General features: G+C 33.6%; 2 pseudogenes; one reads left to right on the forward strand and one right to left on the reverse strand.

Moving 5' to 3' along the window:
* The first annotated feature begins 219 nt into the window (after nucleotides 1–219).
* Nucleotides 220–25,273, forward strand: LOC133187667 (germinal-center associated nuclear protein-like; annotated as a pseudogene).
* On the reverse strand, nucleotides 15,083–17,139 carry LOC133187581 (uncharacterized; annotated as a pseudogene).

Genomic DNA, 25,273 nt, shown 5'->3' on the forward strand with positions numbered 1-25,273 from the left:
CCAATATGAAGGAGTGTGCATTTAGAGGCAAACACCTTAGTGCGGGTATTACTGTCTCATGACAGCATCTAGTTTATTTTAATGTCGATTTACAAATTTAAAATATTCAAAATATTTGTTAAACAGGAGGAACCGTTGCCATATGAATTGAGGACCCTTCCAACCCTGACCTTGACAATGACCTCTTTACTGAGCAAGATATAGCTGACCAAGGTGAGGATGGCAAGTGGGGGGATTGGTTTGATTTCCCCTGGAATAGGACATGAGGAATTCGTAAGGTACCCAAAATGTCAATTTACTTTTATTTCAGCTAATAGCTGAAGGTAAGGCTGTAGAAGATACATGAACATTGAGGTCATTAAGTCTTATTGGGCTATAATGGTCATGAAGTATTTCACAATGGAGATCAAAGATGTACTTGGAAAAATTGAAGTAAAAGAGAAACACTTCGTTCTCCATTTGAATTGCTTGCATGAAGCAAAGTTCCCATTGTACATGTAAATACAAATTGTAGGAGATCACTCAGCAACAGTACTGTACCATAGAGATTGTGGAACTCTTGGAGAAGTGTGTCCATTTCCATATCTTCTTTGCAGAGCGACTCTTTGAAGAAGACATGCATTCCTTTGATGACAAGATTAACAATGAGAACATGACAAAGTGTCTGCAGAAACTGAAGGAGAATTACTCGGATCTGGAGAAGAAACAAGTGTTCTGTGCTAATGAGGCAGAGATGAGGTGCTACAGTCCCTGAAACGTTCTACTTTCCCACTTGAACGGTGAGCGAACGCTGAACGAACGCAGAGCGAACGGTGAGTGAACGATGTGTGAACGCTGAACGCAACTTGGTGAACGATGTGTGAACGGTGAGCGAACGCAGAACGCGAACGGAGCGCAAACGCGAATGCAAAGTGAACGGTGAACGAACGGTGAACGCAAGATGAACGATATATTCGGAATGCCTCTGATCTTTTCCTTGTATTGAAACTATTTTATTGTACATGTATTATAATGTCAGGTGCCAAAAAAAAAAACAAATAATAAATAAGTAAACAAATAAATGAATGAATAAAAAAGTCAATAAAATAAATTCTCCAAAATTGTCCTAAGAAAGACGATGCATGCACATTAAGTTTTTAATCACACGATTTTTATCGCATTAAAACATTGCAATTGTTGCCGAACGCTGAAGTATAAAAGATATTATTTTTAGTTGGAAAATAAAAATGTTTATTCTTAGTTGATAACAAATCAGAGAAAACTTATGATTTATAGAATGAATTAAAGCGGTTGTAACTTATACTCATATATATATCTCCGTGTAAAGGCGATTTCGTGTAAAGTGATGAAAAAAAAATTAATTACATTTATACGCTCGTATTTTAAATTTTTAATACAATAATATATTATGTGTCATTTCTATTTTTCATCATGATTTATTGAGCAGACGTCTACATGTATCTCTAGATGGCCGTGATTATACTCGGACAAGATGATACAAAGATAAATATTCATATTATTTGTTATAAATTCAATTTTCAGAACTTAATAATTAAGTAATATGGTGTTATAGTTTTTATTAAACAGACAAATGAGAGAGAGAGAGAGAGAGAGAGAGAGAGAGAGTAATATTCAGTTTTAGCCCCCCTCCTTTCAGGCTTCACCAAATGTTTGTACCTATATCAAACAAAAACTCTGAAATTTTTATGCCCCGCCATGAATATGGCCGGGGCATATAGTGTTTGTCATGTCCGTCTTCCGTCCTTCTGTCCTTCCGTCCTTCCGTCACACTTTGCGTTTAGCTCTGTTCAAAGCTCAGTTTCAGAGAAACTATCCAAGATGTTTTTATCAAACTTCATATGCTGATAGATATTGATGAGGGCTATGCAACTGCATCAACATTTTTTGACCTTGACCTTTCTTTTGACCTTGACCTCACTTTTCTTAAATTAGTGTTTAGCTCAGTTTTAAAGATACCATTTAAGAAAGTGTAATCAAACTTCATATGTTGATACATACTGATGTAAGCTATTCAACTGCATCAACATTTTTGACCTTGACCTTTCCTTTTGACCTTGACCTCACTTTTCTTTAATTAGTGTTTACCTCAGTTTTAATGAAACCATTCAAGATATTTTTAACAAACTTCATATGCTGATACATACTGATGAGAGCTATTCAACTGCATCAATATTTTTTACCTTGACCTTTTCTTTGACCTTGACCCCACTTTTCTTAAATAAGTTTTTAGCTCAGTTTTAAAGAAACAATTCAAGATAGTGTTATCAAACTTCATATGCTGATACATACTGATGAGAGCTATTCAACTGCATCAACATTTTTTGACCTTGACCTTTCCTTTGACCTTGACCTCACTTTTGTTAAATTAGTGTTTAGCTCAATTTTAAAGAAACCATTCAAAATATTTTTATTAAACTTCATATGGTAAAACATACTGATGTAACCTTTTCAACTGCATCAATATTTTTTGACCTTGACCTTTCCTTTGACTGACCTCACTTTTCTTAAATTAGTGTCAAACGTCATATGCTGATACATACTGATGTAAGCTATTCAACTGCATCAATATTTTTTCACCTTGACCTTTCCTTTGACCTTGACCTCACTTTTCTCAATTTGTGTTAAAATGTTGCATTACTAATATATCCTCAGCGGGGCATTCATGTCCTATGGACATATTTCTAGTTTTCTAAATATATCAGACAGTGAAAGTAACTTTTTTTTTTATCAACAAATCATATCCATTTGTTTGACAGTCATACTCGTTTTTATTTTCCTGCTTCAAGTTCACACGAAGTCCACGTGCTTGTCCTGTCAATCAAAATTATTCGACACTGTGCAGGTGTGAAAGTTTCGTCACATCGAAGACGAAGTGCGAGTATTTCCAACAAGTTATAACATTTATTTTTATCATTTCTAGATTTGATTCCAACATTTGAATAATAAATTAGTAAAATACATTCAGCTTTAACACTTGAATGTGAAACATACTCTCTGCCAATTTCAAATACCACCGCCGACACGTGTACATTTTGATCTACTATTGTTTTGTGACTTTTTTAGATGCATGTTTGTTTTGAGACTGAAATTTTTGTTCTAAAAAAGACCGTAGCTTTTTTTTAAAAATGTTAATTAAAATATTCTGGAAATACGGTATTGACTAAGTCACCGATTTAGGGGGAAAGGGGGGGGTATTAATCATATCGAATGGCAAACATATAAAGTAACGGTGAAGAAAGATTTTTTTTTTTTTCTCTATAACTATAGACTTTACATATTACAGTAGAGAAATTCTGTAGTGCATTACATTTGAAATAAATATTTCCTTTAACCACACTATCAATTTAATTCGTTCTAAAGATAATAAATTAACACGATATCCGCAGTACTATGTATAACTCTCAGAACTAGTTCTATTATATTTTGTAAAAACATTTATTTTCCAGAGTAATTTAATAAATAACCTAACAGCTAAGTTAGAATAATAAAAATATATATCGTAGATATTTTTCCTCATGAAATAATGATTCTTCAAACACGATATGTTAGTTAATAAATTAAAAAAACCTGTAACTCCTTAACTACAAAAAGATAAGTCCTTTCACTTCGGAGTTCCGAATGACAATGAAAACTGAACAATAGGTGAACGCTGAACACAAGGTGAACGCAAAGTGAACGAAACGAAGAGTGAACGCTGAACGCTTTGTGAACGGTGAACGCGAGCGCACGGTGAACGGTGAACGCAAAACTGTGAACGGAGAGCGAACGGTGAATGCACGGTGAATGAACGGTGAACGCACGCTGAACGAACGGTGAACGAATGGTGAGCGAACGGAAAAATGGGAAAGTAGAACGTTTCAGGGACTGTATATGGTGCTGATGAACCTCAATGAGGGCGATATTCTCAGGTCGGTATCACTGGATATCTCACAGGGCAAAATTACCATGATTACTGTGAATGAGTTAATATGTAACCTTCTGTTTATACTAAATACTTAGCTCTTATTAGCTCATCTGAGCCAAAGGCTCAAAGAGCTAATGCTTTGCCCATTTGTGCGGTGTGCGTAAACTTTTGGAAAATGTGCCATATCTCAAGAACCCCTTAGTCAATTTTTTCACATTTGTCACAGAGTATCCTTGGCCCAAGGGCTTTCATTTATACTACATGTAAAACTAGGGATGTATCCCCTAAATAAGGGGAGATAATTTGGGAAATAACAACAAAAGTAGTTGTTGCTAAAAAATCTTCTTCTCAAGAACCACTGGGCAGACTATCACCAAACTTACATACAAAGATGAGTATATGTTGCAGTAGATTAAAAATTGTTCAAGGCATCACCTGGGGCAAAGGGCATGGTCTCAAGGTCACTTCAAAGTTGACAAAAATTTAATCTGTGATATTTTGCTTACTATATGGCCTAGGATCATCAAATCTTGTCAGTGGATGCATCTTTGGACCTCATATCATGTTGACTCAAAAGAAGGTCACAGTGACCTACTTTTTGAATTTTGCAGGTATTCATTTTCAGTTAATTTTAATGTGTTACTTGGATTCTTTGAAGCTTATGATCATCAAAACTTGTCAGTTTATGCATCATGGGACTTTGAAGTGTGTCAACCAAAAAGTAGGTCACCATGACCTACTTTCTGAATTTTATGCGAATCAATTCCTAGAGATTAAAGGTCATTATTTCAGATACTAAGAGGTTTAGAATTATCAAACCTTGTAAGTTGATGCACCTGGGGGCCTTAAAACAGATTTATCAAATGGTACGTCACAGTGACCTACTTTTGGAATTTTACAGGTATTCATTTTCAGATTCTTTTAGAGGCATATTTTGGACACTTTGAAGCATAGGATCATCAAACTTTGTCAGTTGATGCATCTTGAGTCCTCAGTATGTGTCAACCAAAAAGTAGGTCACCTTGACCTACTTTTGTAATTTCATGGCTTAATTTAAATATTTCGGATACTAATTGGCTTAGAATCATCAAACTTTGTCTGACCTACTTCTACAATTTGATGGCTATTTCAGATAGTAATTGGCTTAGAATCATCAAACTTTGTCAGTTGATGCATCTTGGGTCCTCAAAGTGTGTTGGAATTTGACTGCTATTTCAGATACTTATTGGCTTAGAATCATCAAACTTTGTCAGTTGATGCATGTTGAGTCCTCGGAATGTATCAACCATAAAGTAGGTCATCATGACCTACTTTTGGAATTTGATGGCTATTTCAGATAGTAATTGACACTTGAGGCATAAAACAGAAGTGATTATAGGTTGTACAATTTTCAGATGAGCGATTCTAGGCCCTTGGGCCTCTTAAGAAAAAAATTCTCCACACTCTTTTTCCCACCCTATATAAACGCGATTTTTTATGTGAAACAAAATGATTAAATGCTTCGAGAAACATGATGTGTAATAAAAAATAATTACTTTCCACAAAGTTTTACTAAATAAGTCGTTGTAATTACAAAACAATTATGCAAGATCTGCAATTAAGAATTCAGCCTTAGATATTCATGAATATTGATGAAGGAAGTGCGTAAACCGTACATAGACACGCATGTCCACGGGAAATCATAGACAACGAAGTACGTTGCAATTTGATTATGATTTTGAATAAAAGGTAATATCTGTCATTACAGAGTAGATGGTTAATACTGGTTGTTTTCAAAGATAAGTGATTGCGCCCATGGGAAAAGGGCCCTTATGGCAATTTTTACACATTTTAAGTTTTTCATGGATATTAATAGAGCAAGGTTAGAAGTTGCCAAATCTGAATTTTTATGGCCCTACGTCAACTCTAAGTAGGTTTTTTCTTCATTTATATCAATGATACTTTAACAGGTAAACAATGACGTCATGTTACTTTCGCATCAACGTCAAAAGTTTTCAGAGTGAACATGACTTTCACTTTGCATTGTAATGTTACTACGGTAATAAATGTGTGTTATTGAGCATTTCTAGAAACATTTTTGAGTCATTGTCTCTTTTAATAATTGTATAATATAATAATAAATAGTTGTATTAACTATTATCCATCATGCAGCGGTGTATAGAATTATGAGTGTTTGTTCGTTTGTTTGTTAACAACATTTTACTATGCTGGAATGTCAGGAAAACCCGAGAAGCAAGCGGCTTCTGTTCAATATCAATTTATTCTCTCAAAACTAAAGTATTTATCTCGTGTAATAATCGTTTGAGAAACCTGTAGAATTCATTCGAAAATCATCTCATTTTAAGTATGGCTCTCGATAGGACAAGATGTAATTTTTTTTTTGGGGGGGGGGGGGTTGAATCCAGTATAAACGATATCTCTTTCAAAATGTGAAGTTAAAAAATATTTCAAAAAAATTTTCGGGAACAACAATAAAATAGATGCTGCTGGGTAGTGAAAATTTGTGTTTTTTTTTTTTTTTTTTTTTTTTTTTTTTTTTTTTTTTTTTTTTGTTTTCTCAATATAATTAGACAGAAAATTTGTGAAATGTAGTGAGTTACTGTATACGCTGTACAGCAATTTAAGGACATTAAGTTGATACACTGCATGTTAAGCAATATTCGATAAAAAAAATTTCAAACAAAAAATCAGAAGGACTTCTGCCCGCATGTGGTAACAAAACTTCTTTTTTTTTTAAATTGAAATGATACACATTTTTTCAGTCACAGCAAGGAACATTTTTGAATAATTAATTTTAAGTAAGCAGGTTGATAAATTATAAACAAATGGATGAATTATAATTCACATGCATTTAAAATGAAAGGAACAGATCCAGGATGACCAGTGGTTGGATTGTGTGTGTGTGTGTGTGGGGGGGGGGGGGTTAAACGTTAAATGATAGAAACATGCAATACTTGTAGTTAACATGAGTTTAATAGCATACGAAGGTTGTCTATTTTTAAAATCTTCCTACATTTTAGGTGTGCAGGGGGGATGCCTTCCCACCACCAACCCCATAACCTCCAAATACGTCATTTGGTTAGGTTTGAAATAATATTGAAATAATTCCTCAATTTATTTTTGCACGATGAACTCTCTCCTTACGTACATGTATATGAGCAGGGTCATTTTCAAAACAAACAGCGATCATGAGCTCCACATGCCTGGAACTGGAAACTTAACTGCTATCAAATCTAGTTAATCATGAGAAAAATTGCGTCCTAGAATAACGATTTTGTTTGATTTTGTAAAATTAAATGGTTTTAGAAGAACATGTATACACTGGGTATTAATAGATATCGGGTATTTTCTTGTCGTTTCAACAAATTTTATCTGAACTTTGAATGAAATCAATATGTCATTTTTTTCAAATAGATTTTTCTAAGAAATAAATCATAAATAATTATATATATGTTGTCGTTATGAATCAATGACATGCAGATTAATTAATAGATATTTTTTTCGGCTTGGGGGGGGGTGTAAAAATTAATTGAAAGTTTTATATATCCAGTCAGTTAAATGCGACTGGTTCATAATATTCCTTGACTGGCTGAGTTTTTAAATGACAAATTTTTACGATGTGGCACACATTTAGGTACATGTAAATATTGTTATGTGATGGTGTGTGTAGGAACCCCCCCAACCACCACACCCCATTTCTCGCGGCTTCTTTATCGTATGAAATTCTAATGTTATTGTTTTCAAATGTTATTGTATATGAAGTTTTACAATATAAAAATTCCATTCTGACCCCATCCCAGAGACTTAGATATGCTTATCCTTGTAAAGCTTAACAGATACACTGTAAAGTAGGTAGGTCCCGGTAATATAAAATGACCCTGGCCCTCTTCCCCGGTCTCCTGCACTGCCACAAAAATATATTCTTAGTCTTTTGTGCAGTATATTTTTAGCATTTAATTTAATTTGTCTAATGCATGTTTAAATACAATTTGATCTTAACAAGATTTATTTCAATAATTTCAAATAATTTAATTTTGTTTTTATTCTAGCCTCTGATTGGTTAATATCCAAAAAGGAACACAAATTATTTCTGTATAACCTGGTTTGGTATGGGGACACACCCCCTGACAACCAGCTGAATCGTCTGTATCCATGCAGTCCTCTCATTTTCAGTCCTCGGGATTCATGGAAAATTCCAGATTTAATAAATGTACCTTTAACTTCAAACAGTAACTCGGATCTTACCACATGTAAACAAAAAACATGGCTGCTAGGACTATGTATCAGTTTTTACCTCCCCTCGCTTATCATCACTTCCGTTACTACGGTTGTATTATTGGGCGGCAAATTTGAACTCATAAAAAGCAGCGAAATTTTACAACCACAGTTGTTTAATGATTTTAAAATTAAATTATAAGGAATGACTCTAATTCTTGGCCAAATTATTCGAGTATAACCTGGTTTGGGTCAGTTTACGCTTTATAATCCGCGAATAAATATAAAATAATTTAATTTTGTTTGTATTCTAGCCTCTGATTGGTTAATATCCAAAAAGGAACACAAATTATTTCTGTATAACCTGGTTTGGTATGGGGACACCCCCCCCCCCCCCTGACAACCAGCTGAATCATCTGTATGCATACAATCCTCTCATTTCCAGTCCTCGGGATTCATGGAAAATTCCAGATTTAATAAATATACCTTTAACTTCAAACAATAATTCGATCTTACCACATGTAAACAAGCTGCTAGGCCTATGTACAAGTTTTTACCTCCCCTCGCTTCCCATCACTTCCGTTACTAAGGTTGTATTATTGAGCGGCAAATTTGAACTAATAAAAAGCAACGAAATTTTACACCCATAGTTATTTAATGATTTTAAAATTAAATTATAAGGAATGACTCTAATTCTTGGCCAAATTATTCGAGTATAACCTGGTTTGGGTCAGTTTACGCTGTTTTATAATCCGCTTCGCGGATTATAAAGCGTAAACTGACCCAAACCAGGTTATACTCGAATAATTTGGCCAAGAATTAGAGTCATTCCTAAAATAACAAAATCAGCCCGTTTACATAATTCAACGGCAAGATAAGCAATATCATACTAAACCGATAACTGAGATTATTATTTCAATAAGAAAACGAGTTTTAGATTGATAATAGAACTGTAATGACATACAATGCTGAGATTCTATGAATGACATGCATTATATATATATGACTTTTAAGTGACTTAAAACTGCAGATAAAGCAAAAACCTTTGAACTTTTTTATGCACAACACGAGTACCAAAACGTAATATTTTCGAGTTACTGAAAATAAATATAGACAGCAAAAGAAAAAAAAAGAGACCGAGATTTCTTTTCATAATACGATATTGTTGTGTTTTTGAAAATTCGCCTTTTCATTAAAGTTTCACATTTCACATTGTATTAATAAACTGGATTTAATGTAACATCTCTCTCCCTCTCTCTCTCTCTCTCATCAGGTACATACATGTAAACTTTTTTTTAAGCTAGAACAATTACAACAATTTTATTTCATTCGGTAGTTTTTGTTTGTTTTCAAGTACTTATATCGGAAGTGGCAACAACAAAAATAAGACGAAACAATTTTTTTTAAAATTTCATTTTATTTTATTTAAATTTTGTTCATTATTACTGAAAAAAATATTAAAATTCTAGTTATTTTAAAAAAATAATTTCATGTTAAAAAAAATAGATGCACATGTAACAGGTTTAAAAAATAAATAAAAGTCTGGTTCAATGTAGAATCTTTTTATTCTATATTTTTTTTCTCTTTCACTTTGACAGCAGCTAGTTCCATGAACATTCAAAAATACTTTTAAAGAAAAAATAAATATAATACTTGCAATTAAAACGTTTTTTTAACTGATGATAAGTAAGATTTTTAAAAATATTTTTTATACTACGGGAGCAAATTTGTATGAGTATGTTGATTTTGAATGGTGTTAAAAAAAAAGAAAGTCCATCTCTGGTACCTCTCTAGTATCTCGCTTGTCAGAGTTACCTCTCTTGTTTTTATTTATAGCTCTTAAAAATAATATCACGTCTGTCATTCTTTGCTAGATTTGTGAAAACTTACAAGAATGCTTTTCTTTTCTGTTGGTAGAAGTGTGATCAGTTTCAAATTTTTGGCAATTAAAGCATTTTACATCAAAAATTTATGCACGATGTACCAATGCTTTAATGTTTACATGATCGATGAGTTGAGAATGGTGGGGCGGATCTTACACAGGAAAACGATTTCCAATGCAATATTTTTATAATATACACGTGTCTAACAAATAACTTCAATTTGTCTATATATCAAAATCGCATTCGTTCATTCCATATTCAATTATCCAGAAAATCACCTTGTCTGAAGCTTCTATTCATGTATAGGAATTGCATAGCCCAGATCAGAGACGTATAAAGCTACAATATAACATGTAGTAAAGAAACGGGTCTCGAATATAATTCTAAATATTTATAACTAGACGATCAAGACGTGAATTAAAGATATAAATGAAAATAAATAATTATTTCAATGTTGAGAACAACGACAAAAGTGAGCTAGACGTGTCAGACGTGGATAAAAAAATCTGTGTCGACGCTCACCGTCTGCAACGTCATATCTTTATGATGTTATTTCTCTGTTTTAGCAAAATTGCCATAAGGCCCTTTTGTCATGGGCGCAATCAAGTATCTTTAAGCATAAAACGTATGCCATCCATGTTAAAAGTTATTTTGTATACCAAACGACCTACCTCGTTTTCTTGATGCCATTTTTGTTTATCAACCTAAAAGTAGCGGCGGTGTCACGTGATGCATGAATTTAAATAGAGGCATTACTTTCCTAGTAGGATAATAAATAATCATAATTTGAGATCTTTATCATGCATTCATTTCCAATTGTGTAATTTACAATATTTTCATTACTTTATTTGGTAAACAAAATAAATAATTTTCCAACTTTATTTTTAACTGACGCAAGTTATAGCGTGTATATCTTTAACTATGACCTAAAGTTTACGCAGCCCTCAACAGTAATAACTACGTGAGGTTCTTCCGTCTTGTTAGGGAAGGGTCTTTTCTCTGTTCCTTTATTTTACACAGGTAAGTTTCCTAATTTAGTTACACTGCAGATCTGTAACCCACTGGTTTAAATAATTGGATGGATGACCGGAGAGCTACAATTCAAACTGTATATTTATTATACATCAAAAAAGTGTTCATGGTTAAGAGTTACAAGTGCATATGTCTGTATTTTTAATCTGTCATTCACAAAATGTTACTATCCATGTGTTCCTAACATATTCTTTTACTAATTCTGCAGCAAAACATTCTCTGCAACTGTTTTAATAGCTCTCCTGGGCCTGAAGTTGTCTGAAAATAAATTCTGTCTGTTTATACCACATAATATACATGTACAATGTAATACATGTACCGGTATGCATAACATAATAATGTATGCTCAGTTGAATTAAATGAAGTTGTTTGGTTAATCATGATAATTTAGAAATTTTCCATTTAATCTTGTCTTTGGAAAAGAAACAATAAATATTTTTTTGCAGATATTTTACTCAAGTTAGGAGGAAGGCATTACATATCCTGGTGAAAGCACATCGCAAGGGAGTACAGGTAAAATTTAATGCTCGTAATGTAGTTTGTTTTTCTTTGTAGCCCTTTTGTATGCACTCTGTTCACACAATATATGTAAATCAATGGACAGTGATTTACAAAACACCATTTAAGAAATAATCATTTCTAATTAAAAATAAAAATAGACTTTAGAGGTTCACATGATTTTTTGGTGCTATTTTTAGCTACCTTTAGAGGATTTAGTGAGGACTCTGAGTTTTGATGACCAGAGTGAGGCTGCCCAGTTTTGTCAGTTCTTTGGACTGACCACAGTGGACAACTGGGGGACACTGGACAAGGTAGCATTTATTGAACCAGAGGAAAACTGGTGCCCACGGCGATCATCCATCATAGAAAGGAAACGCAGTACGTCTGTGGGCGAGATGTGTCACTTTCAATTCCTAGAATCAGTTCTGTGTTAATTTTGTAGACTTTGAAACAATGCATTTCATATATATATTTTTCTTGCTTTAATCGGAGCACATGGCTGATAGGTATCTGGCCAGTAAACAAAGGGTCATAGTTTTGAATCCCATAGTTGGTACTTGATATTGTGTGTAGTGTATTTGGGCAAAAAACTTTATCTCCATTGTCCCAGTCCAACTAACTTAAATGGTTATTGGCTTATGCATGGAGTTAAACTTTGATTGACTGGTGTACCATGTAGATGGAGTCAATGAGTCTTGTTGGTTTAAAACCACAGAAAACAGGGTATAGGCATTAACTTCATGAGGCCCATAGGCTGGAAAGGATACAACTTATATAGTATATCCCATGTTTTATTTCTTGCCCCATTGGCCACAACACTTGCCTGAGTCACATTAACCTTGCTGTTTAATTTTATGCCCCACCATGAATATGGCTGCCATTGGCTGGTGCATGTAATATTTGTCATGTCCTTCCTTCTGTCCTTCCTTCCTTTCATCCTTCTGTGTCCTTCCATCACACTTTGCATTTAGCTCAGTTTCAAAGAAACAATTCAAGATATTTTTAACAAACTTCATATGCTGATACATATTGATGAGAGCTATTCAAGTGCATCAACATTTTCTGACCTTGACCTTTCCTTTAACCTTGACCTTACTTTTCTTAAATTTGTGTTTAGCTCAATTTCAAAGAAACTGTTTAAAATATTTTTATCAAACCTTATATCCTGATACATACTGAAAAAAACTATTCAACTTTATCTTTAGTTTTTGACCTTGACCTTTCCTTTGACTCAACTTCACTTTTTTATTAAATTTGTGTTTAGCTAAGTTTCAAAGAAACTATTCATGATATTATCAATCTTTAAATGCTGAATCATATTGATGAGAACTATTCAAATGCATCAGCATTTTTTTTTACCTCAACCTTTCCTTTAACCTTGACCTCACTTTCTGAAATAAGTGATTATCTCTATTTCAAAGAAACTTAGGATATATTTATCAAACCTTATATGCTTATATGTATTGATGAGAACTGTTCAACTGCATCAATAATTTTTTACCTTGACCTCACTTATCTTAAACTGGTATTCAGCTTTGCTTCAAAAAAAAAAACTATTCAAGATGTTTTATTCAAACCTAACATGCTGATACATATTGGTGAGAACTATTTAACTGCATCAACATTTTTAATCTTGACCTTTCCTTTGACCTTGACTTAAGATTTGTGTTTAGCTGAATTTCAAAGAAATTGTTGAAGATATTTTTATCAAACTTTATATGCTTATACATATTGATGAGAGCTATAAAATGGCATCGATATTTTTGAACTTGACCTTTTCTTTGACCTTGAATTCCATATTTCTGCACTAATGCATTTTTTTGTGAGAATTTTTCAACTGTGTCCATTTTTTTTTTACATTGAACTTCCCAATGACCTATGACTTTACTATTTATTGTGTATTAAACTCAGTTTTCAAGAAAATATTCAAGGTATTTTCACTAAACTTCCTACACTAGTACAAATTTTTGTGTAGCTACAGAACTGTAGCTCTGCCTCTACGGAAAAAAAAATATTGACAGAACGGAGAGCTACAGTGCCACCCATAGAGAAAACTGTATATTTATTGCGCACAAAAAAATTGCTCTCGATTCTAAATTTATTTCTCCGTATATTTAAACTGCCCTCCCCTCCCCCCCCCCCCCCCCCCAAACCATTGACCCCATACTGTGGCCACAGCATAACTGAGCTTAAATCCACTCAATATGGAGATGGTTCAGTACTGTTATGACTAACATGATATTCTCAAGAATAATATTTTTTTTTCTTTCCAGCATACTTGTACAAACTGTAGTACTTTCTGTTTTTGTTGGATCTAGGCAATCTATGGAGGGCCATTACCAGCTTTCTCATTGCCAGAACCAGAGAATAGCTTTGATAACAATGGAAAATTTATTGGGCAGATCATTGTCAAAGATTCAGGTTTGTGATCAACAGAAGTAAAGACAAAATATGTATTTAAATAAACTAACATTTTATTCAATTTTCAAAAGAGCTGAATGTTTAAGGTTAAATATAAGAAAACGTAACATACATCAGTTTTACCCAGACCAAAACATTTAATTTCAGATTTTGTGGATTCTCCAAGAAAGGATGCAGTCAGAAGCTACAATGTTCCTGATCAAATATCTTTGTCTACAGATAAGATGGCTGCTCCACAACCTACTGTTGTACCAAAAATCAAGGTCATTTACACAAATGAGGTAAATGTCTTATGGTATTGTTTTGCCTATGTGTACTAATCACTGACATATAGTACTAATCTCCTAAAGAGGTATCATACTGTATAAGCAGAAATTTTAGTGAGGAAAAATTTTTGACATTTTTAGCAAGATTGTTGAGTTGTTGTTGAATTTAATATCGCTAACAATTCAATCCACTTTAGAGGTTACCCTTTATCTGTCCATGTATAAAAAAATTGCTAAAATTAAATACAGACTTTTCAGGAAAAAATCGCTAAATTTGCGTCTCACTTAAAATTCTACTTATACAGTATTTCTATTTACTTTTTTAAGGGGGTATTTACTAGAGTTTGCATGACGCAACCACAATTTTGCTATTCACTTTGAAGTTTATCACGTTTAGATGTGCCATGAATTCAGTGTCACTTTGATAATTTTTCAGGAAGTGAAAGAGACTGCTAAATTTCTATTCTGGGAGGTCATTGACAACATGTGTCTGGAGATTGGACAGGAAGCAAAGCATGAAGTGGATAAACTAATGGAAATCTCACAATCTTTGTACGATTCTATCACAGGAGAGGTTGTGGCTGAATTTGTATTGAAAGTTGATTTTATTTCTGTAATACTCAACATTACTTAAAACAGAGACAGATATGAGTGTTGGTGAACCACAATGCTCTTGGCAGTTACAAGGTTCATCTTAATTTTTTACTCTAAATTGGCATGAAATTTTCACTCTGACAGTCAAAAGAGCAGAATACATGTATAAAGATTTCATCTTACATTATTTTTATTGTCAAGGATAATTTATTAACATTTTTCTAAAAAAAAATCTCTTGGTTATCATTATTTTCATGAGGGTAACATTACAGTAAATATTTAATCTTTTTAACATTTCCTACATGGTCTGCCACAAACAAGTTGTCTTTTTTATCCACACATAAACCAAATGGATTTTCTAGGTCACAGTTATCTATATAACGGAGGAACTGTCCATCCTGGTCTAGGATGTGGATACATAGGTTATTGAAATCTGCTGTCAGGATCTGACTCTGGCTGTCTGTTGTGATGCCACGGGGTTTAAATGGCTTGTTCTTTGTAGCAGATATATAACCAGTGTATCTAAATCGGAGTTTACCAGTCTGGTTGACCACTACCACAGCACCATCTTCACGATCAGCCACACAGATATCCAGGTTTCTGTTCTCCGTGATGTATTTGATGTAGGCATTTACTGAATACAGGGGTTTACCCTCATCATCAAACTGGATTGTTTGTTTCTCTGTGGAGCCAGAGAAACAGACAACTTTGGATTGTGTATAATCATCACTGTACATGATTATTAGGAGATCACCAAAGGAGGTGACACAGAGATTACCTGGTATCCAGTCCTGTAGTCTGATCACCACCTCAGTCTGCCCATTCTTCACTTTATTCACAGTCCTTGTTTTCCAGTCAGAGTACACTAGATCCCCTTCATTTGTCACCGCTATATCATTAGGTCTTTCCCCTGATTTTGTTTCGATTATCTTGATAAGTGAACCTTGAATATTATAGCATTTCATATCTCTGACTTCTGCACTTGTCCAGAGTTTCTCTTCATTGAGACAGGTAACACTGCGGAGGTTTTCATACCCAGTATATATAGTAGTGATAAATTCTGGTTCTTCCAGCAGTTTTCTAGTTGGTTTCACTGATTTCTTCAGTCTGTAGCCATTTTCTTCTGTTATGGTGGATAATAGTGTCAGTGATCCAAATAACATGTAAAGCTGTTCTTTATCCTTCAGCTTTGGGCTAAACAATGGCAGTGCTACTAGAACTTTAGGAAGAGGTTTGTTGAATTCTTTGTTTTTAGAGCTATATTCCATGACCATAGATATTTCATTTAACTCTTCAACTTTTTTCAGACTGAGCCATGTTTGTTCAATTACAGATTGTATTTGTTTGATTTCATCCAGATGTTTCTTCAGAATGTCCATGTGTTTGTTTTTCATCTCTGCAATTTCTATTGTCAGTTTGTAGACAATGTTATCAATTTCTCGGTGCCATTCTTCTCCATTTTATTTCACTGCTGTTGTAAGTTTTTCATATTCTCTGTCTAAGTTTGCTATCTGGGTTTCTGTGTCAGTGGCAATTTCTTCATATGTTGGAGAAATTATGTTTTCTAATTTTTCTAAATCTTTTCCAATGGTTTCTCTCTTTGATTTGTAAGTTTGAAAAAGGTTTGACAGTGTGTGTCTCTTATGACTTTCAGATATTGTGCATAAAGAACAAACAGGAATTTCACATTCCTTGCAATGTAAGTCACAAGATTTTGTAGGATGTGTTGCACACTTTGGATATATCAAGGTTGATTTTCTTTGTTGGAATGGGACAATTTTATGTTTGTCATATTCATCAAAAATGTGTTCCCCAATACAAGGTTTACAAAGGTTGACATGACAGAAATCACAGTACATCTGTACTATAGCTGTCTCACATAGATCACATCTGATCACATCCTGGGCACTGTGGCGGGGGTCCATGATAGCTTTAGATCTAAAACTATAAAGTATCATGTTTCATATTATACTATTTTTCTTGAATGTATGCTTGCATTTAAAAGTTCATGTAAATGAAAATATTATATATTACTTTCTTATCGTTGGAGAAAATTTTCTGTTATGTACAATATTTAAGATAAGTTTTAGATGACATTGTTCTGATTCTTGTCTAAACTTACAACAAAATTTAAATTGTTTTGAAAACATTCCTTCTCAAGCCTTGACTTAAAAGACTTCAAGACAGAAGTGAGTCAATCATATTCAGATGTAAAATAAATGTATGGTTATTTATATGGATTATTGATGACAAAGAAAACAGTACCTTGTTACAGATAACTTGTGTATTATTTCCCTGTCAGTAATGGCGGACTTTGTTATCACCAGGTAGTCCTCAGGTAAACATAAAGGTGACACTTCCTGGTCTAGTGTCATTAGAGTTATCTCTCTTGTCATAGTAATCAAGTAAATGTGACAACAATGGATCAGGAAAATGGATCAGGAAAATTAACTAATTCAGAGGAAACCAATATTTTCTTAAATGCATCAATAGGTGAAAATCAGAATTAAAGAAAACCTACAATTGATAAAAATATATTTCATATAATTAATGAAAATTAGACAAGACAAAAGTTATGTCCTTAAGAATACTTCAGGGGATTTTTGTTTAAAAAAAATGATATTTAAAACAGGTCACATGACACAATATAGTCATTGAGAAATAAACCTTTTCTTTAACTGATAATAACATCTTTTTTTTCCCTTTTCAATGGTCAAATCCTTCATTGTTTTGAGTGCAAGTTCATTTATCATAGTTTGATGGTGAAGCCTTTGCGGGGTGTTTCCTTTCTTTCTATCTTGATGTTTTGCCTATTATTATTATACCAATAATAAAATTTCCTATAAACTGAAATATTTTCCCCTTTAAGGACATTGGCCAAACAAGCTGAGACAGAAGCCGAGTTATTGAGACAGAAACAACAGAAAGTTGAGAAAGAGGCTATGATAACTCGGTCAGCTGTGTACCTGACCAGTGAGATTCTGAAGGAAGTACTTGACCAGGAGACTCTGAATTTGTCAACTGCAGAAATTAGGTATGATACATTGACTTGAAAATTTGTTTTAATCTTTTTTGTAGAATTGAAATTCTTCACTGACATGTAAACATGCAGTAAAAATGTCAATATGAAATGTTCAAATATTTGTTTATATCAAAACTGTATTTCTGAGATAAGTCATTTTTTTTTCATTTTGCTAGTTATATCATTATGGACTTAAACAAAAACTTCATTTCTTTTATAATGACATTGTAATGGTCATAGGGAAGTACATGCAGAATTAAAGAGACAAAGAATCTAAAGGTGTTCTGCAGAGATGGCAGACATCATTCTGAACTCTACTGTCCAGGACATAACTCAATCTGTATCATCAGAAGTTAACAGCTGACCTTGAACACTGTGTCAAGGTCAAAGGAGCAGGTCGCTATCTAAGAATGTGGAAAGCTCAACATACTGCTCGAATCAAGTTTAAACGCTCCTTGCTAGACTTAATTTCCTTCATCAATCTCCATGATGGACCCAGCACAACAGATAGAGGCCTTAATTCCAGACAGAAGGGTGGACGGTGTTCAAGAGGGAGGATTCTATGTGAACCAGACAACAAAATTATCTGTGGAGTCCCCAGTGATGTTTGTGAAGAGATCAGAAGCAGAGGACAAAGTGCTGACAGCTCATGAAATCTACAGAAATCTGTGTCGACAAAAAGCTTGGAAACCTTTGGACATTTGTTCTCTTGGTGGAAGTTGTCTGCTGAAGAAAAACAGTGTCTTGTAAAAGTAGGTCATCATTAGAACGAAACAAAATGAGATTGAAACTGATAAAAATGTCTATAGTTGAACAAGTTTTATTTCACAGCATTAAAGATAAAGTGCTGATCTCTTTGTGCAGTGTAATAGCTATTGGTCACATGCACATTAAGGGTATAACAAAAGATTCAAGTAACCTAGAAATTGTCAGACTTTTAGGGGAGCAAAATAACCTAAACTTTTTGGCTAAGGATAAAAATTAATTGATATACCTTTGAAAATTATTTTCTATTTAAATTTATCCCCCCCCCCCCAAAGTTTAATGTTTCCCATGTTTTTCTGAGCAGTCAAGGAAAAAAAATTATATCAGGCCACTCAGTTAAAAACTGTTATGATATAAGTTACTTTATTTTGTAGAAAATGCCAAGTGCAGCCAAGTGTTTTGGAAACTAGTCATTTCTTTACCAGACCCAGACTACATACGGACAGACCACCAAGGTCAAACTCTCAGTCATCTCACAAAATGGCTGAAGGCCAAATTCTCAAGAGGGACATCCCACCCTCACCAACACTCTTCAGTACAGGTAAATCTAACCAATTATATAATCATCAGGTATTCGAAAGATATTATTTGATATTTGGATGAGAACAGTCTGATAAGAAAATAAAATATTTCACTAAAAGAGACTTAAGAGTTATATATGAGAATTATTATGTTCCCCAAACGAAGTTTGAGAACATATTGTTTTTACTCTGTTTCTTACTATTATTATTATTTTTCTTCCCGGGTACTTTTTTGTCTGCGAGTGTTCGCTCTGATTGGCTGAAAAAAAAATATCTATATCTTCCTTGTTTTTTGACAAAATACTTTGAAATTAAAGATATAGGTATATATTATAAGGTTCAACAATATATTTTATATGCAAATTCTTGAAAACATGCGCATGCACGTGTGCTGCAATTTGATAGGCTGAAATTTTAAATGGCTATAACTTCTTTAGTTTTCAACAAAACAGGGTGAAATTTAGAATATAGATAGGTATAATGGGTTCCTCTATCAAGCTTTTATCAAAATTGCATACAAGGACATGTATACAGGTGCGCCGAAATCTGACTCATAGCTTTTATCTTTCTTACTATTCAATATAATTCTTTGAAATTTAAGAAATAAGTATAATATATTATAAGGCACTACAAGTATATATATATATATATATATATATATATATATATATATATATATATATATATATATATATATATATATATATATGTAAGAAATCTAGAAAATAAGTGCGAGTACATGTGCTGAAATATTATTGACTAAGGTTGCTAAGTCTTTATTATTTTCTTAATTGTTAAAATTCTTAGTATATGTAAGTAATACAGGTTCCATCATCAGTCATCAGAAATGAATACGAGGACATGCATGCATGTGCGCTGGTTTCTGTTTGGTTTTTAACTTAATACTCATATTGCTGTAACTTCCTACATTTTCACTGATATTCTTTGAAATCTAAAATGGAGCTTTTTGTTTTGGCATTTTATGAGATGATGTACAAGTACATGGTAATTTTCGAAATCATGTGCATGTACGTATACTTAAATCTGATTTGTTCAATGTGCTATATGCGCATTGTTATTTCCCAAAAATACTTTGGAAAATAAGTTGTAAACGTCTATAAAACAAAGATTCTTTTTTAATGAAGTTTATAAGGAATTGGGGCCCCAAAGAGAGTAGGGGAGCGTTTGGAGAACATCTGTAACGGTCTTTGTTACAATTAGAACTAGTTTTTATATTGGTGTTATTTGTTATTTATATATCAATGTTATTTGTTATTTGTATCATGGTTTTGTTATTTATTTATTTGTTATTTGTTATTTATATCATTGCTATTTGTCATTATTTGTTATTTATATTAGTGTTATTTGTTATTTATATCAGTGTTATTTGTTATTTATATCAGTGTTATTTGTTTTAATGATAGAATGAACTGCTGAGTTTATATACTGCACCAGTTACATATGAATCAATGTCGGGCAGTCTGGGTGTTTGTGTGAGGCTCCTGGACGGTAATATATCCATTCATGATGTACCTGGCTCCCTTCTGGGAACCTCTTGTCTTCTTTTGTTATGCCTCCACCTCTCATTGAAGATCCAGATAGGATAAGTCAATAGTTTAGAGGAAGATGTTTTATTTTACTGAAAATGTTGTGAAAACTTCCTAAATTTTGTTAACTACATAGATGAAGGTTTAGGGAAAACATCTGTTGAATAGAGGTCAAGATATGGCTTACTAGTATACTTATTTAAGTGAAGCAGTACTTTATATTCTTTTAAACTGAAAAGAACTTTTTTACTGCATAGGTGACATTGAAAAACGAATGCTCTTAAATGTTTGAGGTTGTTCATTCAAAGGTCAAGGTCAAAATGGTTTATTTTCACATTATTTTACTTATATCTCTCTGTTGATTCGATACACAAGAGCATGCTCTACGTATGAACAATTTCTAAAACGAGGTAAATTATTGACAAGTTGATGAAACAAGAATATCACCAGTCTCATTTAAAGTCGTCATTTCGTTCTATGGTCAATACAATGACCTTGTCAGCAAATACATTTATCATTATGTCAAATGCTGACTGAGCAGGTGTGACTATGACCGGTCAGCAGTGGATGCTCACTCCTCCATGGCACCTGATCCCACCTCTGATGTTTTAGAGGTCTGTGTTTGCTCTGCTTTAAAATTTGTATTGTTTAATGGACTTTTGAGCTTGAATACTGTTTGTTGTCTCCATTCATTTCATAAAAGAAACAGACTTCTTATTCACAATTTTAATCCTAGGTATATTTTGTAATGATACAATAATTTTTTTTTCACATCTCAATATTCTTTTAGCTTCTATGGGAAGAGGAGAAAAAAAAGATTAGAAGATCTTTTGATGAACAAGCCAAACACTCCTGCTCTCCCATTGGTTGTATTGTGTCCTGTTCCAGCCAATGAAGATGTAGAGGAGGACTTTATATGGAGATGTCTGAATATTGATGAGTCGGTTGAAGATGGGAAGATAAGTGACATTTCTCTCTGCGTTGTGAAATATGATGAAGATTTTCCTAAAGGTGTGGATGTTGAGGAACCAGAGGTCACAGAAAAAGTAAGTGTTCAAATGTGAATATTTCCATTTTTTAAAAATGTATTATAAATAACAGAGATCAAAGCTTGTCGAGCCCTCTTTGCATTTTTGACACGAGCCCATATTTCTCAGTTATCATGTATTTTTTTAATCCTGCAACATAGTTTTACATACGACCTCCAGAACAAGCTATTTTCAACAAATTTGTGCACATCTCTGCAATTGTACTTTGACGTCATGGTGTAAACAGTGCGATGTAGATGAAGTCGCAATTCTTTTAAACTTTGGAATGCATAAGGCTATATTTCTGCATTGACCTAATAGGGCTGTGGTCTATTGGGTTACCTTTATTGGTCAATGCAAGCAATGGTTGTAGGAGTAATTTTTCCTCATCGCAAGTATACTTTAAGACAAAAGTGGTGGTCTTGATATACATTATGACCTAAACTTTTGTGATACCTATAGTTATCAGAGAGTGTTAGAAGGCTGACGGAACACTCCCCAGAGCCCCCCGATCTGATGGTCCAGCAGTGTAGGGCTGTGGTGGAGGACTTTATACAGGATCAGTTCTACAGACCAGTGTTATATAACCTAAAACAGAGGAAACTCGGTGGATATCTACACCAGGTGAGACTTTCTACTGGAAATGAAATATAGCTTATATATTGAATGTATGCCCCTCCCCAATGCAGAAATATATTATGATTACACATACAGTAAAACACACTTATAGCGAGTATGTTTATAATGATTCGATGCTTACAGGAAGTGATTTTCATTCCCTGTGAGTTTAAGATATAAACTTAATGGATATAACGAATTATGCTTATAACGAAGCAAAATTGGCCATCCCTGGCACTTTGTTATAAGTGTGTTTTACTGTGTATTGTTCTTTGTCATGGATGCCTTTATGCATATGGTTGGCTATGTGTTTTTGGTAAACAATTTCACAGCTATTTCTGTTGCCCATGACCTGAAAATGGGGCATGATCATGACACAAGGTCATAATTTATTTGTAAGACATTGGGGGTCGCGTTTTTGACCTGTTTAAGATTCATATTCTTTACTGGATCTATGGGATTGATCAGTGTTGATTTTGTTCACCTTTTACATTGGAATTTATTTTTATTAAATCTAGATATAATGATAAAAAGTAAAATACTCAATAACTTTTCATGTTATTCAAGAAGTAACATGTTAAACTAATTATTTTCAAGTGTACTTTAAGGTACTCTAAACGTACATAATTACCGTATTTGGCTGAATATAATACGCACTTTTTTCCTAGAAAATGTTTTTGTGAGAAAGGGGTGCATATTTTACACCACAACAGGATTTTGATAGTGTTTTCTTTCAGGTGAAACACAGCTATCATACAGACATACATTATATTCTCTTTTCTGTGAATTGAGAGTGCATTAATTGTACCTGATAATTGTCTCCTGCATGTAGAGTATTGGGAAAATAGAAATTATTTTGTCCATTTTTCCTTTCTAATCAATGTTAGACTTTGTAACAGAGAAGTAAATGTAACCTAGAACATGTACACAGACCAAAAAGGTTTTGTGAGCAGAGGCTGTACGTATTATATAGAAATAAAGTATGTTGTGGGCATAATAAACTTGACTGAACAATCAGAGGATATCTTGATACTCTGAGTCCAATAGAATAAGGAAGCAGAGATTAATATAAATAACATCTTGCTGAAACTGTGGGCTATAAAGTCTAGTGGAGTTAAAGCATTTCTTTTTTTTCCCAACAGACTTACCTCCGCTGTATTGGAATACAGACAAACACATGACATTGGTCTCTGACCTTCTGGATGACCTTCAGCTGCCAAGTTTTACCTACAGTGTAGAAGAGGATGATGATTGGTCGACAGTCTGTCGTGATGTGTGGGCTTTTGTTCAGAGAATTACTGATGGATTTCCACCATCTCAGTGTGTAGATCTCACATTTAAGTAAGTCTATTAATTTAAAGGTCATGACCAGAAATGTTGGGTACTTTCAACATTTATCATATGATAAATGAATTTAAAGATTACAATGGGCTTGTAAAGAAAGGTCTTGTAGGTCCTTTTTTCAATGCCATCAACTTATCGCTATGTGTGACATCAGTATATTATTATTTTGCAAGTCTCCTTCAATTCAGGTACATTTTAAAGATTTTTACATACCTGCAAAATGAGGATGAAAATAACATAGTAATTGAATGCCTGATGAAACCATGGCATAATTCACCACTAAATTACTTATTTTGTTTCCCCAGAATTAGAGTACTGCTGCGACAGACACGTCTAGACTTTGAGGATACATGTGACCTTTGTACAGGGGTCAGTCAGTGTAACCCCACCTACATCAACATGCCCTGGGCTGATGTCATTATGACCTTTGTTGAATTCAAGATCACTGTAGCTGACTTTACCGATCTAAATTCAGAGGTTTTATTTGACTATTTTGATTCATTACATTTTCAAGTTATCAAACTCAAATTATTAAGATGTTATACAATTTTGAATGTCAGGAAATATTTTGTCATGAAGCTAAGAATTAGGTATCTTATATTTTTACAAAGTTCTGTTTTTGAAATGCTGCGATTGAGTTCTTTTAAAATGTTTTACAGAGTGAACTTAAGGAGATATTATTGGCATACAGCAAGGATGCCCTCTTAGACTTTGACCCTCCTGTTGAGTGGCGGTATCTAGAAAAGGAAAGAGATAGAGAAGGTTGGTTTATAAAGTGTGATGTTGATACATTAATTGAAACTCACTGCACTGTGCTTGTGTTATAATCAGCAGTGTACCTCCTACAATTGAAAACTTATTTTCTTATTTAAACAAACTAACAAACAAAACTTAAAATATGATATTTTTGAGATTATGTAAAGAAACATTTTTTAACAAATTATGTGTACTCTTTTCCATGAAAAAATTGAAGAATAAATTGTAAAATGCTATATATACTTGTGTTTATTCTTCAGGAAATGTTTCCCTTGAGAAGACATTTTACAGAGCAGCCACTAAGGAGTTAGCATGGAGGGGAATTCTCAGGAACCTTAAGACCGGACCCTCCAGTGTCACACAGAAGGAGAAGTCTAACACTGTGGACCCCCTACCTCAGACTGTTCATAAGGCTAAGCAGACATCTGATCTTCTGTCCACAACTATTGAAGAAGAGAAACTCAAGTCCAAAAAGTTTGACAAATACCTTGAGAGTTTTGTAAATGGAAAAGATATGGATCAAACTACTTCCCCAGACGTTACAAACCTGCCTTCATGGAGTATGTATGAGTCCTTAGAGGAAGTGAGTGTCATGCCTAAGAATTCTTTGAGGGGCTTGATGTATGACCCTGAGGTCAGTGTGTCTTTGGGGGACTCGGTAAATGACTCTGAGGTTAGTGTTTGGAGATATGGACAATACAGTCTGGACAAGACTCTAAATCAGCCGCGGATCTCAGAACAGTTTGATAAACTAGAGGAGGATCTAAAAAGTCATAGGAGAGCCAGTGATGTGTTTGAATTACAACTTCAGAGGTGGATCCAAGAGGGTGTATGA

Source organism: Saccostrea echinata, unplaced genomic scaffold (assembly GCF_033153115.1).
Source record: "Saccostrea echinata isolate AGI-Se365-2 ecotype Australia unplaced genomic scaffold, CSIRO_AGI_Sech_v1 ptg000015l, whole genome shotgun sequence".
Classification (NCBI taxonomy): domain Eukaryota; kingdom Metazoa; phylum Mollusca; class Bivalvia; order Ostreida; family Ostreidae; genus Saccostrea; species Saccostrea echinata.